Source organism: Panthera onca, chromosome D2, assembly GCF_046562875.1.
Source record: "Panthera onca isolate mPanOnc1 chromosome D2, mPanOnc1 haplotype 2, whole genome shotgun sequence".
Lineage (NCBI taxonomy): Eukaryota > Metazoa > Chordata > Mammalia > Carnivora > Felidae > Panthera > Panthera onca.
In genome coordinates, this window is record NC_138349.1 from 74714938 (window position 1) to 74740181 (window position 25244).

Here is a 25244-nt window from a genome sequence, read left to right on the forward strand (position 1 = left end):
GTTTTAGTAGTTTTCCTCTGGTCCTTTCTTCTCTTTCTCTCTTTCATCTTTTCCTGGTGTTCTTTAGAGATATACTTGGATTCCTTGCTCTTTATTTTTTGCATATCTATAATGTGGTTTGATTTGTGGTTTCCATTTGTTTTATATATAACATCTTCTCCATATAGCAGTCTATATTAAACTGATGGTCACTTAATTTTGAGCTCATTCTTTACTCCTCTCCTCTCCATGTTTCAGGTATCATATTTTACATCCTTCAATTTTGTGCTTCTCTTGACTGATTTTTACAAGTATACCTTTTTTTCCCCCTTTTATGATGCCTATTTTTCTTACTTTTACTTACGATTTTTGTTTTCCATTCATAGAGTCTCCTTCAACATTTCTTACAGGGCCAGTTTAGTGGCCATTAATACTTTGAATATATTTAACACTTTGAATATATTGTGCCACTCCTTTCTGGCATGCAAAGTTATGGCTGAAAAGTCATCTAATAACCTTATGGGGTTTCCTTTATATGTAACTTTCTTATTTTCTCCCACAACCCTTAAAATTCTTTCTTTGCCATTATTTTTGTCCATTTAAAAAACTATTGCCTTTATGCAAACCTCCTGGGGCTGAATTTGTTGGGGTATCTCTGTGCCTCCTGAATCTGAATCTCTGTTTCCCTCCCCAGATTCAGAAAGTTTTCATCTATTATTTCTTCAAATACATTTTCTGACTCCTGCCTTCTCTGTCTTCTTCTTCTGGGATCCCTATAATGCAAATGTTATTATGCTTGATAATGTCACTGAGTTCTCTAAGTATATTCTCATAATGCAGTATTTGTTTGTCTCTAACCTGTTCAGGTTGATTCTATTCTCCAGGTCATTGCTTCCTGTAGCCTACTATTTATTCCATCTATTATATTTTTTATTTCATTTATTGAGTTGTTAATCTCTGAAATGTTATTTATCTCTTTGTCAAGGGTCTCACTGATATCCTCCACCCTTTTCTGAAGCCCACTGAGAACCTTTATGTCCATTGCTTTAAATTCTCTATCAGGTGTATTACTTATTCCTATTTTGCCTAGGTTTCCTACTGTGATTTTTTCCTCTTCTTTCATTGAGATATATTCCTCTGTCTCCTCATTTTGCCTGCCTCTCTATATCTGTTTCTGTGTGTCAGGAAAGTCACCTATGTCTTCTGCTCCTGAAACTAGTGGCCTTGGGAAGAAGAGGTCCTGTAGTGCCCTGCGGTGCAGTGTCGCCTGTTCCCCCGAACCTGGCGCTTCAGGGGATGTGTTGCTTACATCCTGCTGTCGTGCCTGCGTTGCTTTTCCTTTCAGTTGCTTTTCCTCCAGATAACCCGCACTGGCCCTCTGCCTGTGCTTGCGCTCTGTGTTGTTAGTGAGACCCAGGCAGGCCGGCTCTGAAGGATGTGACTACAGGAGGGCTCAGAGGCAGGGTGGCAACGTTAGCAAACGTCATTAAATTTGCCAGATCGCCTGAGTTGCGGTGGCCCCTGGGGGCATGATGTGCAGCATCTGTGCCTGGCAGCTGAACAGGGTGCATGCATGGCTTTAACAAAATTTGCACCGAGCCCAGGCCCAACGCCAGCAGGCTGAGAGTGGATGGGTCCTCAGCATGGGTGGGGTGCACTGCTAACAGGCTGGGTAGCAAGTGTCTGTGCAGCACTGCCTCCAGCAAGGGGCTCTGTGTTTAGGCCGGGGGTGGGGGAGGAACATGGGGTCTGCTAGCTCCTTTGTTCCCACAGAAGTCCACCAACATGCTCTGAAATCGGTACAAACAGATCTGCCTCTTATTTGCCCCAGGTGTTGTGCAAACTGTTACTTTTTTCTTTCTTCCAAGATTTTATTTAAATACAAGTTAGTTATCACATAGTGTAGTGTTGGTTTCAGGAGTAGAATTTAGTGATTCATCACTTACATATAACACCCTGTGCCCATCACAAGTGTTCTCCTTAATGCCCATCACCCATCTGGCCCATTCCCCCACCCACCTCCCCTTCAGCAACCCTCAGTTTGTTTTCTATAGTTAAGGGTCTCATGGGGTGCCTGGGGGCTCAGTTGGTTAAGTGTCCAGCTCTTGATTTTGGCTCAGGTCATAATCTCAGGGTGTGTGGGGTCAAGCCCCATGTTGGATGTCACACTGACAATATGGAGTCTGCTTGTTATTCTCTCTCTCTCTCTCTCTCTCTCTCTCTCTCTCTCTCTCCTCTCTGCCTCTCCCCCCGACTCACACACTCGCTCCCTCTCAAAATAAATAAATAAACATGAAAAAGAGTCTCTTATGGTTTGCTTCCCTCTCTGTTTTTGTCTTATTTTATTTTTTCTTCCCTTTCCCTATGCTCATATGTTTTGTTTCTTAAATTCCACGTATGAGTGAAATCAGATGGTATTTGTTTCTCTGACTGACTTATTTCACTTAGCATCATACACTCTAGTTCCATCCACGTCATTGCAAAGGGCAAGATTTCATTCCTTTTGATGGCTGAGTAATATTCCGGTGTGTGTGTGTGTGTGTGTGTGTATACATATAGCACATCTTCTTTGTCCATTCTTCATCTGGGCTCTTTCCATAATTTGGCTATTGTCAATAGTATTTCTATAAACATTGGGGTGCATGTGCCCCTTCAAATCAGTATTTTTGTATACTTTGGATAAATAGTGGTGCAATAGCTGGGTTGTAGGGTAGTTCTATTTTTCACTTTTTGAGGAACCTCCGTACTCCTTTCCAGAGGCAAATTGTTGCCTCCCCACAGGCTGCTTTCTTCTTAAAGGTGGGGACCCAGCTATCACTCACCCTCCTGTCTTGCCCAGTGCTGAGTCAGCTGACTTTTAAAGCTCCAGGCTCCAAGTCCACTGGTTGTAAAACTCGGAGTTCAGCCCCTCTGGTTTTCAAAGGCAGACATTATGGGGGCTCGTCTTCCCCGTATGGGCTCCCTGGTGTGAGGGACCATTTCTTTCCCCTCTTCATGCCCACAGCTCCCTCCCTTCTGAGGGAAGTGCCCAACTACTGTCTCTGCCCTTCCTAACCTGTCAGATGTGGCTTCTTCTCTCTCTTTAGTTGTGGAGTTTGTTGTGCCAGTCGTCAGATCACTTTCTGGTTTATTTACATGAACCTAAGTGATACCTAGTTGTAAACATATGACAAGGTGAGCTTAGGACCCTCCTACTCCACCATCTTCCTAAGCTCCCTTGTTTTGTTTCTTGATGTATTTATCACTATAAACTCCTCTTAGAACTGCCAAAAGTTTGGCGTTGTATTTCCAATTTCATTTATCTCAAAGTATTTTTTGACTTCTCTTTTGATTGATTTCTTGGTCCGTTGGTTATCCAGTAGCATGTTGTTTTTCTCCACATACTTGTGAATTTCCCAGTCTTATTGTAATTGATTTCTAGTTTCATACCATTGTGGTTAGAAGAGATGCCTGATACGATTTCAGTCTTCTTAAAATTTTTAAGACTTATTTTGTGGTCTAACATGTCATCTATCCCAGAAAATGTCCCATATGTACTTGAGAAGATGTATACTCTGTTGCTTTTGGATGGAATGTTCTGTATATATCTATTAAGGACATCTGTTCTAAGGTGTCATTTATGGCTGATGTTTCCTTACTGATTTTCTGTGTGGATGGATTGAAGTAAGTGGGGTATTAAAGTCGCCTACTAAAGTATTGCTGTCTTTTCCTTCTTTTACATCTGTTAATATTTGTTTTATATATTTAGGTACTCTTATGTTGGGTACATAAATAATTCCAAATGTTAAATTCTCCTGTTTAATCCCTGTATCATTATGTAATGGCCTCATTTGTCTGTTATTTACAGTCTTTGTTTTAAAGTCTTATATCAATATAGCTAACCCAGTTTTCTTTTGGTTTCCACTTTCACAAAGTATCTTTTTTCATACCTTCACTTTCAGTCTGTGTGTCTCTCTTATAGGCAGCATGTACATGTGTCTTTTTTTTTTTAAATCCATTCAGCCACTCTATGTCTTTTGATTAGAGAATTTAATCCATTTACATTTAAAGTGATTATTGAAGCACTCCTGGGTAGCTCAGTCAGTTAAATGTCTTACTTTGGTCCAGGTCATGATCTCACAGTTCATGAGTTCAAGCCCCACATTGGGTTATCAGCACAGAGCCCACATCAGACTCTCTGTCCCCTTCTCTCTGCCTCTCCCCCATTCCTGCTCGCTCACACACACACACACACACACACACACACACTCTCTCTCTCTCTCTCTCTCTCTCCCAAAAATAAACATTAAAAAAATAAAGTAATTATTGATAGGTATGTAATTATTGTCATTTTGTTAATTGTTTTCTGGCTGTTTTATAGTTCCTCTCTGTTTCTTCCTATTTCTCTTGCTCTCTTCCTTTGTGGTCTCCCCTTTTTAATGTTATGTTTAGATTCCATTTTCTTTATCTACTGTAGGTTTTTGTTTTGTGGTTATCATGAGACATGTAATACTTATAAGAGTCTGTTTTCAGTTGATAATAACTTAAGTTTTAATGCATTCTAAAGCTCTAAACTTTTATTCTCTTTCTCCCCATATTTTATAATTTTGATGTCACATCTTGCATCTTTTTATCTTGGGTATCCCTTAACTAAGTGTTATAGTTACATCTGTTTTTACTGTTTTTTTTCTTTTAATCTTTATACTAGATTTATAAATCATTAATGCACTATCTTTACTACTATTTACATTTACCAGTGATATTTATACTTTCATGTTTTCTTTTTGTTGTTTTTCTCCAGTTTATTCGTGTATTTATTTTTTAAATTTTTATTTAATTTATTTAATTTACATCCAAGTTAGTTAGCGTATAGTGGCAACAATGATTTCAGGAGTAGATTACTTAATGCCCCTTACCCATTTAGCCCATCCCGCCTCCCACAACCCCTCCAGTAACCCTCTGTCATCCCCAGTGACCCTCCATATTTAAGAGTCTCTTACGTTTTTTCCCCCTTCCCTGTTTTCATATTATTTTTGCTTCCCTTTCCTTATGTTCATCTGTTAATGTTTATTTATTTTTGAGAGAGAGAGACAGAGTATGAGTGGGGGAGGGGCAGAGAGAAAGGGAGACACAGAATCTGAAGCAGGCTCCAGGCTCCGCGCTGTCAGCACAGAGCCTGACACAGGGCTCGAACTCAGGAAGGGTAAGATCATGACCTGAGTCAAAGTCAGATGCTTAACTCACTGAGCCACCAGCCGCCCCACTTTCATATGTTTTCTTATTACCAAATAGCACCCTTTCTTTTCAGCTTAAAGAAGTCCCCTTGGCATTTCCTGTAAGGCTGGTTTAGTGGTGATGAGCTCCTTTCACTTTTGCTTGTCTGGAAAGCTCTTTCTTTCTCCTTCATTTCTGAATGATAATTTTGCCTGGTAGAATATTCTTGGTTGAAAGTTATTTTTATTTCAGCATTTTGAGTATATAGTGCCAACCTACTGATCTACAGAGTTTCTGCTGAAACATCTGCTCCTAGCCTTTTGGGGGTTCCCTGTTATGTAGCAAGTTGTTTTTTTTCTTGTTGCTTTTAAGTAAGTTGAGAGATTCTTATGCTCAGGTGACCCACAACAAGAAATGGTCATATCCAACAGGGAGGAAATCAGTAAGGACATAGTTGAACTCAACAATACCATCAATCAATTGACATCTATAGACTACTTCATCCAACAACAGCAGAATACATATTCTTTTCAAGCTCACATGAAGTATTTGCTGAGATAAGCCTCATCTGGACCATGAAACATACCCAAACAAATTTAAAAGAATATGAATCATCCAATGCCTGTAGTTGGACCACAATGGAATTAGACTAGAAATCAGTAACAATAAGAAAACTGGAAAATCTCTTAATATGTGGAGATTAAACAAAACACTTGTAAATAATACATGGATCAAAGAAGAAATCTCAGAAGAAATTTTAAAATATTTTATATTAAATGAACATGAAAACAGAATTGAGCAAAATTTATGGAATGCAGCAAAAGCAGTGCATAGAGGGAAAATATCGTATTGAATGCAAATACTGAAAAGAAGCATGATCTAAAATCAGTGATCTAAGTTTTCACCTTAGGAAAGTAGAAAAATAAGAGCAAATTAAAATAAGCAGAAAGAAAAAGAATTAGAGTAGAGATCAATAAAATTGAAAATAGAAAATCAACAAAACAAAAATCTGGCTTTTAAAAAAGATAAGTAAATAAACCTCTAGCCAGGCTAACTAAGAAAAAGAATTAGGACACTAATTACTATCATCAGCAATAAAAAAGGGGATATTGCCACAGATTCCCTGGAAATTTAAAATTACAATAAAGGAATACTATGAACAACCCTGCCCACAAATTTGGTAATCTGGAGGAAAATGGACCAATTTCTCAAAACACACAATCTGCCAAAACACACATGAGAAGAAATAGAGAATCTGAATATGCCTATACATATTAAAGGCACTGAAATGATAATTAATAACCATCCAAACCAGAAAGCACCAGGCCCAGATGGGTTCACTAGTGAATTCTACCAAACATTTAAGAAAGAAATGATACCAATTCTCTACAATCTCTTTTGGAGGATAAATACTTTCCAACTCACTGTGAGGTCAATATTATTACTCCTAATACCCAAACCAGGTGAAGACATAAGAAAAGAAGGCTACAGACCAAAATCTTTCATGAACATAGCCTCAAACATCCTTAACAAAATATTAGGAAATTGAATCCAACAATGTATAAAAAGAATTATGCACCATGACCAAGAAGGATTTATCCTAGGTATGCAAAAACATATTCAATGTTTGAAAATCAATCAATGTAATCCATTACATCAACTGTCTGAAAAAAGAAAAAGCATATAGTCATATCAATAGATGCAGAAAATTTGACAAAATCTAACAACTATTTATGATAAGAATAGTAGACTAGGAATAGAGGGGAATTTTCTCAACTTGATAAAAGAAAAAAATCATACAGCTAACATTACACTTAATGATGATAAATTCAAATTTTGCCACTAAGATCAGGTACAAGGCAAAGATGTCCCAACTCTCCTTTTCAACATTGTACTGGAAGTCCTTGGTAATGCAGTAAGACAAGAAAAGGAACTACATGATGTACACATTGGTAAGGAAGACCTAAAACTCTGTTCGTAGACAACATGATTGTCTATGTAGAAAATCCAAAAGAATTGACAAACAAACACCACTGGAATACTAATACGTAATTATAGTAAAATTGCAGGATATAAGTTAATAGACAAAAAACAATTGTTTTCCTATATACCAGCAGTAAACAAGTGGAATGTGAAATTAAAACATAATGCCATTTATGGGGCTCCTGGGTGGCTCAGTTGGCTGGGCATCTGACTTTGGCTTATGTCATGATCTTGCAGTGTGTAAGTTCAAGCCCCATGTTGGGCTCTGTGCTGACAGCTCAGAGCCTGGAGCCTGCTTTGGATTCTGTGCCCCCCTCTCTCTTTGCCCCTCCCCCTGTCATGCTCTGTCTCTCTCAAAAATACACATTAAAAATTTTTTTCACACAAAAAAACCCCTAACATAATGCCATTGATATTAGCATCTCCCAAAACTTAATACTTAGGTATAAATCTAATAAAATATGGACAAGATCTACATAAGGAAAACTACAAAACTCAGATGAGTGAAATCAAAGAACTTAATAAATGGAGATATATTTCACGTTCATAGGGTAGGAAGACTCAATATTATCAAGTCATCAGTTCTTCTCAACTTGATCTATAGAGTCAATCTAATTGCAACCAGAATCCCAGCAAGTCATGTCGTAGATGTTGGCAAACTGATTCTAAAGTTTACATGGAGAGGCAAAAAACCCAAAATAGATGACACAATATTGAAGGAGAAAAACGAAGTTGGAGGGCTGATAGTACTTGATTTTAAGACTTAACTATAAAGCTACAAGATCACGTGGCATTGGCAAAAGGGTAGACAAGAAGATCAATGGAACAGAATAGAGAGCTCAGAAATAGATTTATTTATAGAAATACAGTCAACTGATTTTTGTCAAGGACCAAAGGCAATACAATGGAGCAAAAATAGTCTTTTCAACAAATAGTGTAGGAATGACTGGACATCCATAGGCAAAAAAAAATAAATCTAGTTACAGACTTTACACAAAAATTAACTCAAAATGGATCATAGATCTAAATGTAAAATGCAAAACTATAAAACTCCTAGGAGATAATATATGAAAAAAATCTAGATAACCTCGGGTATGGTAATGAATTTTTAAATACCAAAAGTACAATCTGTAAAATAAATAATTGATAATCTCGATTTCATTAAATTTAAGAACTTATCTGCAAAAGACAATGTCAAAGAACTGGAAGACAAGCCATGAATTGGGATATAATAATTGTACCAGACACATCTGATAAAGGATTGTTACCCAAAATATACAAAGAACTCCTAAAACTCACTTAAAAAAAAAAAACTAAAAGGACTCAAAGGTTTTCATATATACCTCACAAAAGAAGATATACAGTGGCAAATAAGCATACGAAAAGATGCTCCATATCATATGTCATCAGGGAAATGCAAATTCAAACAACAGTGAGATACCACTACATGGCTCTTAGAATGGCCAAGATCTGGAATACTGACAACATCAAATGTTGGTGAGAAGGTAGAGCAATGGGAACTCTCATCAATGGCTAGTGGGAATGCAAAATGGTATAGCCGCTTTGGAACATAGTTCCACAGTTTCTTACAAAGCTGAACATAAGGCTTACCTTATCATCCAGTCATTGTGCTCTTTGGGTAAGTACCAGACAGTCGAAAGTTGAAACTGTGTGTCCACACAAAAACCTGCACATGGACATTTGTATTGGCTTTATTTGTAATGGCCAAAACATGGAAGCAGCCAAGATGCTGTTCGGTAGGTCAATGGGTAAGCAAACTATGGTCCATCCACACGGTATTATTCAGCACTAAAAAGAAATGAGCTATTGGGGTGCCTGGGGGGCTCAGTCGGTTAAGCGACAGACTTCAGCTCAGGTCATGATCTCACAGTTCGTGATTCCGAGCCCCACATCAGGCTCTGTGCTCAGAGCCTGGAGCCTGCTTCGGATTCTGTATCTTCCTGTCTCTCTGCCCCTCCACTGCTCATGCTCTGTCTCTCTCTGTCTCTCAAAAATAAATAAACGTTAAAAAAAAATTTAAAGAAATGAGCTATTGAGCATGAAAAGACATGGGCCTTAAATGGATATTATTATCAAGTGAAGGAAGCGAATCTTAAAAGGCTACATACTATATGATTTCAATTGTGTGACATTGTAGAGTAGACAAAACTGTGGAGGCAGTAAAAAGATCAGTGGCTGCCAGGGGTTGGGGGAGAGAGGGATGCATAGGCAGAGCAAGGAGGATTGCTAGGGTAGTGGAAATATTCTGTATGATTTTATAATGATCGATACATGTCATGTGTTTACCCACACCCATAGAATGTAGAAAACCAAGATTGAACCCTAAAGTAAATTGTGGACCTTGAATGATCATTATGTCATCAGTCGTAACCAAAGCACCACTCTGGTTAGTGATGTTGATAATGGGAGAGGCTGGGCATGTGTGGGGGCAGGGTGTAAATGGGAAATCTCTGTACCTTCCTCTCAATTTTGCTGAGAACCTGAAACTGCTCTGAAAAAAGTCTCTCCCCTCCCCTCTCCCCTCCCCTCTCCCCTCCCCTCCCCTCTCCCCTCCCCTCTCCCCTCCCCTCTCCCCTCCCCTCTCCCCTCCCCTCTCCCCTCCCCTCTCCCCTCCCCCCTCTCCCCTCCCCCCTCTCCCCTCCCCTCTCCCCTCCCCTCTCCCCTCCCCCCTCTCCCCTCTCCCCTCTCCCCTCTCCCCTCTCCCCTCTCCCCTCTCCCCTCTCCCCTCTCCCCTCTCCCCTCTCCCCTCTCCCCTCTCCCCTCTCCCCTCTCCCCTCTCCCCTCTCCCCTCTCCCCTCCTCTCCCCTCCCCTCTCCCCTCCTCTCCCCTCTCCCCTCTCCAACAAGGAAAGAGATTAGGCTGAACCATACTTCCTCTCCCATCCCAAGTCCTGAAAATGGAGGGTCAGGAGTGTGGAAGAATTCTTGAGAATAGAAACAAGATGGGATTTTACTTATGGAAAGAAAACTAAGCAAATAAAACTGCAACTCAAAACACACTCCAGAGAAAATATAGTCAAGCGTAGAAGCCATCGCTCCTACGTAGCTCCAGAGAAACGCCACACTAGGATGAAAACTAGGCAATGCCTCCTAAGGCAAACAGCTGGGCCAGAGGAAGGCAGGCAGTCATGGCATGTGCCCCTAGGGGTAAGTCCTAGAATGCTTGCTAACCTGAGGGATTAACCTAGCAGGGAAAAACTATATTGGTTTGAGATGGTGACGGGAGCAGAGCTAAGGTGAGCTAACAGGGCCCCCTCAACCCTGACAAGTTGAAGCAGAAATAGAAATGATGCAGATATCTCAGACACACAGTGATTACTCCCTGTAGGAGAAGTTCTGATCCCACATGAAGAATCCCCCCAATCTAAAGAGCCAGGGCACGGGCTAAACCATAATTTAGCAATGACAAACACGAACAGATAGAGTACAAGGTTCACCAAGCATTTATTTAAGCAAACCCGACACTGAAGTCATGAAACCCAGAGGTCAGAAGGACATTCGCAGAAAAAGAATCTATCGAATGAACATAGGAAGTCTTTTTAAAACAAAGCAGGACTAGTATTTTCAGAGGATCGCATAAAATAACAATGGGTTGGTCAGTCACGGGATCCAGCCTTTGACTTTCGGATGCAACCCTAAACATCATCTCTTGTGACTGGGTCCACGTCCTTGAAACAGATCCAAATATGATCCGAAGCCGTATCCGAATGTTATGAAAGCTTTGTGTTGTGCCACTGTTGATATCAGCATGTAGATGCTTTGCTGGGCGGGGAGGACCTGCAGGGCAGAAGCGCTTAGGTTAGAGAAAAAAATAAATTGTCAACTCCTTCTTGTGAGGTACCATAAATGCAATAAATTCTTGTATTACAAAATGTCTTTTCCCAGGAGCGGGGAAAGCCCATTTATTCCCAATTCATGATTTTGAAGACACTCACAATTTAGCGTAATATTCATAACAGTTGCGCTTGGTGACCAAAGAGCATTTTCAATGTTAGGCAATTGATAATATTCACAGGTATATGCATAGTGGTCTAGATTTAACACGAGTGAAACATGATACCAACTTGTTACATTGGCAGCGGGGTGAAATTTGGACGCTAAACTTGCAAATAGCTATAGTGTCATAAAAACATTTGACAGGCACCTGGGTGGCTCAGTTGGTTAAGCATCTGACTTTGGCTCAGGTCATGATCTCACAGCTTGTGAGTTCGCTCTATGCTGACAGCTCAGAACCTGGAGCCTGCTTTGGATTCTGTGTCTCCCTCTCTCTCTCTCTCTGCCTCTTCCCTGCTTGTGCTCTGTCTCTCTCTCTCTCTCTCAAAAAAATATAAACACTAAAAAGTTTTTTTGATAAATATTTAAATTTTTGGGAAATTAAATACAATGTAACTCTTTTCATGACAGTTTTTTGTTTCATAGCCATTGATTATCATTTGCTTCGCCTTTTCAACTTTAATAGATAAGTTTGAGTATTTTAGGATAACTTTACTATGAATGTACTTAAAAATAATTTTAATTTTCAGTTCTTTACATGGATTTCAAGCTACATTGTTGCAAATGTGTATTTAAATTTTGTACACTTTGAATAAATTACGTTTACTTTTTAACATTGAAGTATAGTTGTTTCAGATGTCTGAGATAGTGATTGGACAATTCTATCTTTACACCATCCCCATCACCTGTCACCACACAAACTTACCATTTATAATGTCCTTACCATCTGTCGCCATACAAAGTGATTACTATATTAGCGACGGCCTTCCCTATGCCATACTTTTCACCCCTGTGCCTTGGGTGTTTTATTACTGGAGGTTTGTATCTCTTAATCCCTTCACCTTTTTTGCCCATCCCCCCTCCCCCTCTCCTCTGGCAATCACTAGTTCATCGTATTTGAGTCTATTTCCAGTTTTGTTTGATTATTCATTTATTTTTTTTTAATTCCCCACATGAGTGAAATCATATGGGATTTGCCTTTCTCTAACCTGACTATTTTCACTTAGCATAAAACCCTGTAGGCCCATCCATGTTGTCACACATGGCAAGATTTCATTCTTTTTTATGGCTGAGTAATATTCCAGTGTGTGTGTGTGTGTGTGTGTGTGTGCATGTGTGCACATCTTCTTTATCCATTCATCTATCAGTAGACTTTAGTTTGCTCCCTATCTTGTCTGTTGTAAATAATGCTGCAATAAAGGTGAGGGTGCATATATCTTTCCAAATTAGTGTTTTTGGTTTCTTTGGTAAATATCCAGCAGCGGAATCAGTGGATCATATGGTATTTCTATTTTTTAATTTTTTTTGAGGAAACTCCATACTGGTTTCCATAGTGGCTGCACCCTTTACATTCCCACCCATAGCACATGAGAGTTTGTTTCCCACATCCTTGCCAACGCTTGTTATTTCTTGCCTTTTTGATAATAGCCAGTCTGACTGGTTTGAGCTGATATTTTTCTGTGATTTTGTTTTGCATTTCCCCGATGGTTAGTGATGTTGGGCATCTTTTCACATATCTGTTGGTCATCTATATGTCTTCTTTGGAAAAATGAGTATTCAGGTCTTTGGCCAATTTTTAATTGGATTATTTCAGGATCTTTCGGTGTTGAGTTGTCTGAGTTGTTTATGTATTGGATATTAACCCCTTATCATATATGTGATCTTAAAATATCTTCTTGGGTTGGCTCAGTCAGTTAAGTAAGCATCTGACTCTTGATCTCTGCTCAGGTCTTGATCTCACAGTTCATGAATTTGAGCCCTGCATTAGGCTCTGTGCTGCCAGTGCAGGGCCTCCTTGGGATTCTGTCTGTGGTTCTCTCTCTCTCTCTCTCTCAAAATAAGTAAATAAACTTTAAAAGAAGTGCTTCTTTAAAAAAAAAAAAGAAAATATCTTCTGCCACTCAGTAGGTTGCCTTTTCATTTTGTTGATGGTTTCCTTTGCTATGCAAATCCTTTTTAGTTTGATTTAATTCCAGTATTTTATTTTAGCTTTTGTTTCCTTTGCCTGAGGAGACATATCAGAAAAATGTTGCTAAGGCTAATGTCTAAAAGATTATTGCCAATATTTGCTTCTAGGATTTTTTTATGGTTTCAGGTCTCACATTTAGGTCTTTAATTCATTATGAATTTATTTTTCGTGTATGGTGTAAGAAAGTGGTCCAGTTTCATTCTTTTGTGTGTGGCTATCCAGGTTTCCCAACACCATTCATTGAAGAGACTGCCTTTTCCTCATTGTATATTCTTGCCTCCTTTGTCATAGATTAATTGACCATATAATTGTGGGTTTATTGTCAAGCTCTCTATTTTGCTCTAGGCCTTCAGTACTGTGTTGAATAAAAGTGGTGAGAGTGGTATCCTCGTATTGGTCCTGATCTTAGAGGAAAAACATTCCGCTTTTCACAGTTGAGAATGACGCTAGCTGTGGCTTTGTCATATATGATGTTGAGATATGTTTTCTCTAAATTCACTTACTTGAGAGTTTTTATCATGAACAGATGTTGAATTTTGTCAGATGCTTTTTCTGCATCTATTGAGATGATCATATGGTTTTTATCTTTCATTTTGTTAATGTGGTGTAGCCTGTTGATTAATTTGAGGATATTTAACTATTCTTGCATTCTTGGAATAAATCCCACTTGACCATGGTGAATCTTTTTAATGTATTGTTGAATTCAGCTTGCTAATATTTTGTTGGGGATTTTTGCATCTATATTCATCAGGGATATTTAACCTGTAATTGTTTTTTGTTTTTTTTTGTTTTGCTTTTAGGTATCTTTATAGTTTTGGTATCAGGGTAATGCTGACCTCATACAATGGATTTGGAAGTTTTCCTTCCTCTTCTATTTTTTGGAATGGTTCGAGAAGGATAGGTATTAACTCTTCTTTAAATATTTGGTAGAATTCACCTGTGAAGCCATCTAGTCCTAGACTTCTATTTGTTGGGATTTTTTTTTTTTTTTTTTTTTTTTTTGCCAGTTCAATTTCATTACTAGTAATAAGTCTGTTCAGATTTGCTGTTTCTTCTTGATTCAGTCTTGGAAGATTGTGTTTCTAGGAGTTTATCCATTTCTTCTAGGTTGTCCAATTTGTTGGCATATAATTTTTTGTGGTACTGCCTTATAATCCCTTTTATTTTTGTGATATTGCTGGTTACTGCACCTTTTTCATTTATTTTACTTTATTTTCATTTCTTTTATATTTACTTTACTTATTTGAGTCCTCTCTCTTTTTCTTGATAAGTTTGTCTAAAAGTTTATCACTTTTGTCACTCTTTTCAAAGAACCAAGTCATGGTTTCATAGATCCTTTCTGCTGTTTTTTAACCTCTATTTCACTTATTTCTGCTCTAATCTTTATTATTTTCTTCTTTTTGCTAGCTTTGGACTTGTTCTTTTGCTAGCTCTTTTAGTTGTAATATTAGTTTATTTATTTGAGATTTTTCTTATTTCTCGGGGTAGGCCTGTGTTGCTATATCCCTCCCTCTTAGAGCTGCTTTTGCTGCATCCCAAAGACTTTGAACCATTGTGTTTTCATTTTTATTTTTCGCCACATATTTTAAAATTTCCTCTTTGATTTCTTGGTTGAAATCATATTGTTTATCTTCCATGTATTTGTGTTCTTTCCAGATTTTTTTTTCTTATAATTGATTCCTAGTTTCATGTGGGTGTGGTCAGAAAAGAAACTTGATGTGATTTCAGTTTTCTCAAGTTTATTGACTTTTTTGTGGCCTAACATGTGATCTATTTTGGAGAATGTTTCGTATGCAAATGTAAAGAATCTGTATTCTGTTTTGGATAAAGTGTTTTGTATGTATCTGCTAGGTCCATCTGATTTAATGTGTCATTAAAAGCCATTGTTTCCTTGTTGATTTTCTGGCTGGATAATCTATCCATTGATGTAAGTGAGGTGTTAAACTCCTCTACTGTTATTGTATTATTGTTAGTTTCTCCTTTATGTCTGTTAATAATTGTTTTACGTGTTAAGGTGCTTCTATGTTGGGTGTATAGATATTTACAATTGTTATATCATCTTGTTGAATTTTTCCTTTTATCACTATGTAGTGCCCTTCTTTGTCTCTTAGTGCAGTCTTTGTTTTAAAGTCTTTTGTCTAATGTAAGTATTATTACCCCTGCTTCTTTTTTGCTTCCATTTGCATGGTATGCTTTTTCCAGCCCTTCATTTTCAGTCTGTACATGTCTTTAGGTGTAAAGCGAGTGTCTTCTAAGCATCACATAGCTGAGTCACCCTGTGTTTCTTTATTAGAACATATAGTCCATTTACATTTAAGGTAATTGTTGATAGATATATATATATATACTGACATTTTGTTAGTTGTTTTCCAGTTGTTTTTGTAGTTCTCTGTTCCTTTCTTTTTATCTTGCTTTCTTCTCTTATTTGATGGCTTTCTTTAGTGTTATATTTGGATTCCTTTCTCTTTATTTTTTGCATATCAATTACAGATTTTTAATGTGTGGTTACGATTAGGTTCATATATAACATCTTATGTGTATAGCAGTCTATATTAAGTTGATGATTACTTAATTTTGAACACATCCTAAAAGCACTAAAATTTAACCGACTTTCACATTTATGTATAAGATGCCATGATTTACCTCTTTTTATTTTATGTATCCCTTGATTGATTTTTGTAGATATAATTGATTTTACTACATTTGTGTTGTAACCTTCATACTGGCTTTATATGTGATTAATCTACTACCTTTATTTATGTTTGCTTTTACCTATGAATTTTTAAACTTTCATTAATGTTCTTCCAGTTATGGTCTTTTCTTTCAAATCAGTTCTCTAACATTTCTTGTAAGGCTGGCTTAGTGGTCATGAATTCCCTTAATTTTTGTTTTCTGGGAAACTCTTTATCTCTCCTTCTATTCTGAATGATAACCTTCCTGGGTAGAGTATTCCTGGTTGTAGGTTTTTTCCTTTTAGCACTTGGAATATATTATGTCATTCCTTCTGGCCTGCAAAGTTTCTGCTGAAAAATCAGCTGATATCCTTATGGGATTTCTTTTGTATGTAACTATTTTCTTTTCTCTTGCTGCTTTAAGAATTCTCTCTTTATCATTACTTTTTGCCATTTTAATTATCATGTGTGCTGGTATAGAACTCCCTGGATTAATATTGGTAGGGGCTCTCTATGGTTCCTGGATCTAAATATCTGTTTCCTTCCCTAGATTAGGGAAGTTTTCAGATAATATTTCTTCAGATAAGTTTTCTGCCCCCCTTCTCTTTCTCTTCTCCTTCTGGGATCCTTTTAATGTGAATGTTATTGTGCTTGATGATGTCGCTGACTTCCCTTAACCTATTCTCATTTATTTTTATTCTTTTTTTTTCTTTTTGCTGTTCAGCTTGGTTGCTTTCCATTAACCTGTCTTCCAGATCGCTGATCCATTCTTCTACCTCCTCTAATCTGCTATTGATTCCCTCCAGTGTTTTTTCTTATTTTTGTTATTGAATTCTTTTTTTTAAATTTCAGGTAATTTTTTACTTCTTCAAGTTTATTTATCAGGAGTAACTGAAATAAAAACTGTACTTGAGTCCCATCATCATGGAAATGGCTTTAAGAGAAAACTGGTCAGATGAATATTATTCTCTCCCATTTTCGACCAGTAAATAGTTGCTATTGTTAAATAGCCAACAATCTGTCAAGAATGCTCAAGATATGTTATATAATATTGCATGCCTGTTCACACAGAGGATAAGCTAGGAAAAAACCTATGTGAACTTATTGATTTCATCATACAAGACCAGCACAAAAGCACCACCTATGTCTCTGAGAACATTGGACTGTGCACAGTTGACAAAAGCTTTGGCTCCTTCATCCCAAGCAATCTTCCTCCAGCAGTCAAGTGAGCCTGCATACATGATGTCAGTTCATTTGCACCCTGACTACATCATCATATGACGGCGAACAGTGTCAAACAGATAGAATGTCAACCCAGCAGCCACTGTGACAGAATGTGTGATCATCCAGCTGATGAAGATGTGAGTATTGTTGGGATCTGGAAGCATTCCCTTTGCAGTGTCAATAGATACCGAAGTAGGCAACTTGGTAGGTGATGATACCCTACAAAGACACACTAAATGCTTGGCACAGGCCCTTAATCCCATGAGATTTGTAGATCTTAACCAGGCAGCCACTGAGGCCTCTGAATTCCCCTTTAGCTCCAGCTTTGCCACATCAGCTGCTAAACGCATATGGGCAAAATTAAGAGGATACACAGAACACAAGGATATATAACCCCAGCAGCACTACCTGATGCCAGATTCCCTGCAAAGTAGCACCCAAACTGGGTTCTCTTGTCCACACCACCCAGGAAGGTCTGCTTGTGTTTATCTTTGAAGGCAAAGTTGAGAGCCTGGGTAGGAAATTATCTGATGACATTGGCCAAGTTACCACACCAGGACAGGGCTGCCTGCTCCTTAGGGATATGAGCCATGCAGTCTATAGTGCCCTTGTATTGCTTATCTGTGGTGATTTGCCTACTGGCATGCTGCACCTGCAGCAGCAGCTTGACCTGCTTGATGGGAACTATCGTGGTCTTAGAGATGGCCACGGCCAATTCAGCCACCAGGAAGTCCTTGGCAATGAAGGATACAGCAGCATCTGTCATGCTGAAAGGAAAGAGGAGGGAGGCAACTGCCTGGTTATTGAATTCTTCATCTCTGACTTGTTCTGTTTTATGTTTTCTATCTCTTTGTTGAAGTCAAAGAACTCCACTCTTCTCAAGTCCAGTAAGTGTCTTTATGATCATCACTTTGAATTCTTTATTAGACATATTGTTTATCTTCCTTTCATTTAGCTGTTTGCTGTGATTTTGTCCTGCTCTTTCATTTGGGACATATTCCTCCATATCCTCATTTTGTCTAACTCTCTGTGTGATTCTCTGCATTAGGAAGGCCAGCTTTGTCTCTTGGTCTTGAAAGTAGTGGCCTTGTATAAAAGAGGTACTGTGGTTCCCTGAGCACAATGCCCCCTAGTCACCAGAACCAGATGCTCCAGCATCTTGCTACCTAGGCTGGGGGAGGGGAAGAGAAAAGGCACCTACCAGCATTTTTGTTCTTGGAGAAGTCCCCTAACAATCCCTGCCCCTCCAGCACATGCTTTGAGATTAGTAAATAGGTCTTCATGTATACGTATACCCCAGGTGCTTTTCAAGTTGCTGCTTCAGTGCTGTGTTTCAGGCCAGGTGGTTACATATGCTGGCTCTTTAAGGACATAGATTCCATTTCCTACCTCACTCTGACTCTTTTCGAGTTAAGCCTGCTGATTTTTAAAGTACCCAGAGATAAGACCCGCTGGTTTTCAAAGCCAGAAGTTATGGGGACTCACCTTCCCAGAGCAGATCTCCAGTGCCTAGGGTGCCGATGTGGGGTCTGACCCTCTGCTCTCTCGGCTTGTGGTCTCTTACCTGGGGTTTGGTTCCCAGCTGCTTCTCCCCTGCTACCCTTTTCAATGTGGCCTCATCTCCACGATTCACTGTGGAAGGTCTTAACACACTTTCCAGTCTGTTGGGTCTTTGGGTCATTTCCAGAGTTTGTTGCACAAATGTGGCCGTTAGCTCGGTGTGTCTGTGGGATGAGGTCAGCTCAGGATTCTCCTCTGCCATCCTCCTCCATCTCTCATGAAAATACTTATTTAGCAACATAATTTTGCTGAAATGAAGGCAAGAAAACGCATTTTGTAAAATAAATATATACTTTTGTATAAGTTAGTCAAATACCACTAACCCATTTCTAAGGTCTAAATATTTGTGTCCCCCCCCCCCCCAATTCGTATGTTGAAATCCTAACCCCTCAGGAGGTAGGGCCTCTGGGAGGTGATTAGGTCACAAGGGAGGAGCCTTCCTGAATACTATTCGTGCCCTTATAAAAGAGATCCCACAGAGCTCCTAGCTCCTTCTGCCATGTGGGGGTACAGGAGAAGTCTGACCTGGATGAGGACCCTTACCTGACCCTGCAGGCACCCTGACCTCAGACTTCCAGCCTCCACAACTATGAGAAATGATTTCTGTAGTCTATAAGCCACCTAGTCTGTGGCGTTTTCTTATAGCAGTCTGAACAGATACCCACCAATAGGACTCGCAGATACGCAAGATTTTAATTCATCCATCTTTGACTTTTTGCAACTTTTAGTCATATAAAAAGTAAACCTTTAAATGTACTGTGTAATGTTGCCATGATGAAGCCATACTTATCAAGGTAAAGGATAGAACATATTTTGTTTTCAGCTTGATTCATAATCCTTACTAGCCATATGAACACGGGCTCCCATTTGTTCCAAATTCCTAGAAACAGGCCAGGATAGGCTGCAATAATGTGCAACATATTCATAATCCTTGTGAATGAAAACATATTGCAATCGCCCATTTAAAAACAGATTCTCAGATGAGATTTTAAAATGTCACTGTAGGCTGGGCATAGTAGGTAAAATGAACACAAAATCTTAGGGAAAAAAGGTAAAAATAAAGGATTGAACAATATATGTACTGAGGAAATGCCACAAAAAAGAAAGAGGAGATAATATCAGATAATGTAATACCATTCAAGGCCAGAAATGTTAAACAAGTAAATAGGGACTTCATATTGGTGGAATATAGAATTCTATACACCTAACAAGACAACTGTGAGCTATTAAAATGGTTTAGGAATACAAAAAAGAGAAATAGATAAATACATAATTATAGTGACATACTTTAATATACTTCTCCAAGGAATCAACAAATAATTCATAACAACAGAAATGCATGGGGTTTGAGTGAACAACATAGTGTAAGCTTAGATAATAGATAATAGATTCATAGATACATAAATAGATACATGTATACATATATAGTAGATAGAGTGATGGATTTACCCCGCAGAGGCTATAAATATTACAAACACCCATGGATTCATTTGAGATCTTAAATCAATGCAGCAAGAATGGAATGTTCATACTGGTATAGGACAATGGAATGAAGGAGGTGGGCGCAGATTTCCATTTGGGGAGATCTGATAGGATCTGGTGAGCAAAGACTTGGAGGAAAACAGGTGGTTGGGAGGAAATGTTCCAGGCAGAGGGACTCCAGGGGCCAGCCGGCACAAGGGCTCTAAAGCGGGGAAGTGCTTAGGGAGTTTGAAGAACCATAAGATGGTCCGTAAATCCCTTTGACAGACAGCTCCGGGCCTTTCACGTGTGGGTCTCTCTGCTGCAAATGCCCTCTTTCCCATTCATATCTGGAAAATGTCCACGCACACTTTAAGCTGAGCTCAAAGTTTACGTCCTCAGCGAAGGTCCCCAGCTCTCCCGGGAAGGATGTGTCCCTCTGTCCTTTGCGCTCCCAGCACTTGGCCCGTACGTAGCTCGGTATTTGCATTGATCACCTTGTAGCTTGTGGATTTCATGCCTGACTCCCACCTCCAAACTAGGAACAAAGGAAAGGTAAGGACTCAGCTCTGCTTCCCCATAGGTCAGGCTTGGTACCTGAGACCTTAAGGAAGTGTTTGTGGATCAAGCAAGGGACGTCCTGTACTAAGCGATGCAAGTCCTCTTTCGGCTACTTGTTTCCTGTCTTGCGTGCAAGTGGCAAGTGTGCTCCTAAGTGCCTTCTGCGGGCAGTGGCAAGGTCTCTGTGCCATGCGGAATAACCGGGAGCTAATCAACCTCTGCTCTGGGTAGAGCTGGGAGGATCAAAGGACAGACGTGAAAGGAGGATCTGGCGAGGGTTAACTGACAGCACAAAATGAATGTGGTGTCCTATCCCCCAGGCTTCTGGAAGGATCTCTGTCAGCTAAGTCTGGCAGAATGTATGGGATAGGCTGCTGAGTGGGGAGGAGAATGGCATCAGGGAGGCAACCTGAGGCCAGGACTACGTCTGCGTCACTGAAGCAACCCCAGACCGGTGGCACGGTTGAAGAGATGCCTGCTGATATGTGAGTGGGTGACCGAAAGGGTCAGAATTTGGGCCAGAAAGAGTTGAGATGGGCTCCAGTGATGGAGGGGACCTCATATCCAATGTCCCAGCCAAAGCCAGCTATTTACAATTTTAAGAGACCTGCTTTGCCCCAACTCTGAACAATTGTATCCCCTCTTGCTCTGCCTAGAAGGTTCTTCCCTCCTGTAGGAGGCAGGCCAGAAGCACAACCTTTTGTCAAGCACAACTCTGCCCCATACTTAATGTGAGTCTTACAATTTACACCTGCCGTCTGTAACTTTGCTGTCCAGCTGCTGGCCGTGTGTGGCTATCGGGCATTTGAAATGTGACTAGTCCAAGTTAAGATGTGTTTAAGTTAATGGGCGCCTGGGTGGCTCAGGTGGTTAAGCGTCCGACTTCGGCTCAGGTCGTGATCTCACAGTCCATGAGTTCCAGCCCCGCGTTGGGCTCTGTGCTGACAGCTCAGAGCCTGGAGCCTGCTTGGGATTCTGTGTCTCCCTCTCTCTCTCTCTCTCTGCCCCTCCCTCAGCTGTGCTCTGTCTCTCTCTCAAAAATAAATAAACATCGAAAAAAAAATTTTTTAAAGATGTGTTTAAGCTAAAATACATGCTAGATTTAGAAGACTTAGTATGAAGGGCCCCTGGGTGGCTCCGTTGAGCATCTGACTCTTGATTTCGGCTCAGGTCATGATCCCAGGGTTGTGGGTTCGAGCCCCATGTCAGGCTCTGTGCTGAGCGTGGAGCCTGCTTGAGATTCTCTCTCCCTCTGCCCCTCCCCTGCTCGTGCTCTCTCTCTCTCTCTCTCAAATAATAAAAAAAAAGAAGACTTAGTATGAAAGAAAAGTAAACTACCTGATTAATTACAGGATAAAATGATAATATTTTAAATATATTGGGTTAAAGGAAATATATTACTGCAATTAGTTTCGTCTCTTCCTATTGTACTGTGTTAATGTGGCTACTAGAAATTGTAAAGTTGCAGCCCTATGAAAGGGGGATAATGGAGCTCCTACTTCAGGGGGTGCTTATAGAGAGATTAAATGGGATCATAATTATGAAATGTTTAGCCCAGTGCCTGACAAATGCTCAGAAATGTTTAGCCCAGTGCCTGACAAATGTTTGCCTGAGCAAATGCTCAGAAAAGAGATCACCACGTTATTACTGCAGTATTTCATGGACTCTACTACTCCCATTTTTGTTCCCGCATTTCTGCCTCTTGGACACTTGGATGTGTCCTACAGTTGACAGTAGAGTCCCCAGATCCCAGTTATAAAACATAGTCGTCACCGACTGCCTACCCTTAGCCATCCAAACTTGCGGCGTCAGTGGCTTAGACGAAAATCTGGGAGATCTGAAGGGGGCGCTCTTAACCTCTACCAATCAAAATGTTAAGGGAAGGGGGTGGGCAGAGGGCAACTCCAGCTTGTTGAGCAACATCCCCAAAATAGGAATGAAAACTGGGCGCCTCATACCTACTTACAAAGTGGGCAGCATTGTCCATCACCCTTTTGTGGCTCTGAAAAGTTTTCACAGCCCAGGGAGGCGGGGCGCCTGGGTGGCTCAGTGGGTTAAGTGTCTGAGTCTTGACTTCTGCTCAGGTCGTGATCTCACAGTCGTGAGCTTGAGCCCCGTGTTGGGAGGCTTCCCCAGAGAGAATCAGCTTAAGATTCTCTCTCTCTCCTTTCTTTCTGTCCCTCCCCCATTCTCTCTCTCTTTCTCTCTCTCTAAAAAAACAGCAAACACACAAAAAAACTTTTAAGGGCCAAGAGAAGGGAAGGGGAGAAGATGAGGACTTGCTCAAAGTGCTTAAAAGCATAGGTGGTGAGATTGGTGGAAAAACACATTGGTGACTAGGTCAGAGAGGGACTCCAGGGACTAGAGCTCTCAATATAAAGAAGCTTTAGGAATACAATACCTTAGTCAATTTCTGCTTTTGTTTTCCTTCTTATGTGTGTATGTGATATGATTTTTAAAAATTCATACATAAATATGCCTAAATAAGTTTACTAAATTTAAGATTAGAACCCTAGTTAAGAAAAAGGAATTGCATTACGGTTTAATTGGGAATGCTTTTTCTTTTCTTAGTGGAACATAAAATAACGGTGCAAATTATTTATAATGAATGCATCTTTGATTTGGTGAAACATGGTATTCTCTTCAAAGGACTTCTCTTCCTTGAAGTCCAAGGTCAAGTGACCTCAAATACAACATTAATAACTTACACTTACGTTTTTCTTTGTCCTGTAATACTTCTCTATAGTACTACCTATAAAATTTCTTTCTTATGTTTGTTGTTCGTTGTCTCCCTGTTAGAATGCACATTCCACGAGGGCAGGAGTGCTCATCTGTATCGTTCCCTGATGTCTCGCAAGCCCCTAGACCAGCGCCTGGCACACACAGAATAAGCAGACGAGTGAAATCCTTTTGTGTGTCGGGCACTGTTCTGAGTGCTTTGCCGGGATAAATTCATGTAACATTTACAAGCAACCTAAGGTAAGTAGGACTACCATTCACATTCTCCGTTGAGGAGACCAACATAGGCAAAGTTCCAGTAACCGGCCGAAGGTCACGTAGCTTGTCTTCGGGGGAGGCAGGATTCAAGCCATCTTGGCTCCAGAATCTACACTTTGCTGCCTCTACTACAGCCTATATTTCCTTTCTGGATGTCTTTGGGAGAACTCCTATGTGAGCTCCCACTGTCCTGGGCACAGGCATGCCTCTACCATAGCTCTCACTCCCGTGTGTTAGAGGACAACGTGCCCCCCGTCCCCCACTAGACTGAGCTTCTCGAGGGCTGAGACCTGTCCTCGTTCATCTTTTCCCCCCACAGCCTGGCACTGTGCCTGGCACTGAGCAGGTGCCTAATGTCTATGAAATAAACTGGCTGCGTGAGTACAGAGCAGGAAGCATGACAGAGGATTCATAGGTCCCTGACTAGCAGACAAAAGACTTGTGGAACCAATGAAAAGGGAAAAACTGTTCTGGAGAGAAGACACCATGGGTCCAGTTTTGAGCTTACTGGACTAATGGAAGGACATACAAGTGGGGATGTCCAGTAGGGACTTGGAAAGAGAAAAGTGGCACAGAGGTTCCCTTAGGATGAAACTGTAGGCTCAACAGGTCTTTCTGATAAGAGTGAATCAGCTCGCCAAGGAAAACAGAGCAAAGAAAATGCAAGCACAGGAAAAAATGAAGAAGGAAGAAGGCCAGCGCCTTGGAGAGCAGATCTGTAGTTCACGGGAGGAGAGAGACCAGGGGCTGGCGCAGAGATCGCCGGGAAATTCTCAAGGATCTCTGCAGCAACACTCAAGTCAAGGGAGGCTTTCTCCTGTTTGTGTGCCTGCGTAGGTGTCCGTGACACTGGTTGGTACAACAGTGCAGATTATAAATAAAAGTCTGTGGGCAGCAACAGAGAAACAACACATACGCTTTCCGTGCTCCTCCGGGGTCTGTCTGGCCCTGCCCAGCCGTGCTTTGGGGATCGACTTAGCTCAGACTAGAGATACACCCACACGAAGTTTCCTCCGGATGGCAACAGCCAGCACAGCTCTCTTCCACCTGTTCACGCGGACCTCTCTTCGCCCCCTCTCTCCTCCATACACGCGGGGAGACGACACTCCCTTCGTGGCAGGACAACACATGTGAAATCATCTTTTGGCAGCCCCGTTCTCTTCCTTGCCCACAGCCTTCCAGATTTTATGAGGCGAGTCTGGCTTTTGCAGTTCTTAGCCTGTGTCATTTTTGGCTTGTCTTGTCAGCCTCTCAAAGTGTCTCTTTCCTAGTTGTTTTGTGCTCTGTTGGATAAATCAGGCTTTCTCTGTTGGTGAACCACGGACCTCCTTGGAGGTAAGGGTGGGGACCATTACTTTAGTTCATTGAACCTCTTTAGTAATACTTTCCTGACTGGGGGCGCCTGGGGGGGGGGTGGTGCTCAGTCACTTCAGTGTCTGACTCTTGATATCGGCTCAGGTCACTAACTCACGGTTGTGGGATCGAGCCCTGCGTCGGACTCTGTGTTGACAGCTCAGAACCTGGAGCCTGCTTCAGATTCTGTGTCTCCCTCTTTCTCTACACCTCGCCTGCTCACACTCTGTCTCTATCTCTCAAAACTAAATAAACATTTTTAAAAATTAAGAAATAAAA

General features: G+C 40.4%; 1 pseudogene; it reads right to left on the reverse strand.

Annotated features, from left to right (window-relative positions):
- Positions 1-16900: 16900 nt before the first annotated feature.
- Positions 16901-17799, reverse strand: LOC132684610 (ADP/ATP translocase 2 pseudogene; annotated as a pseudogene).
- Between the last annotated feature and the right edge of the window lie 7445 nt (positions 17800-25244).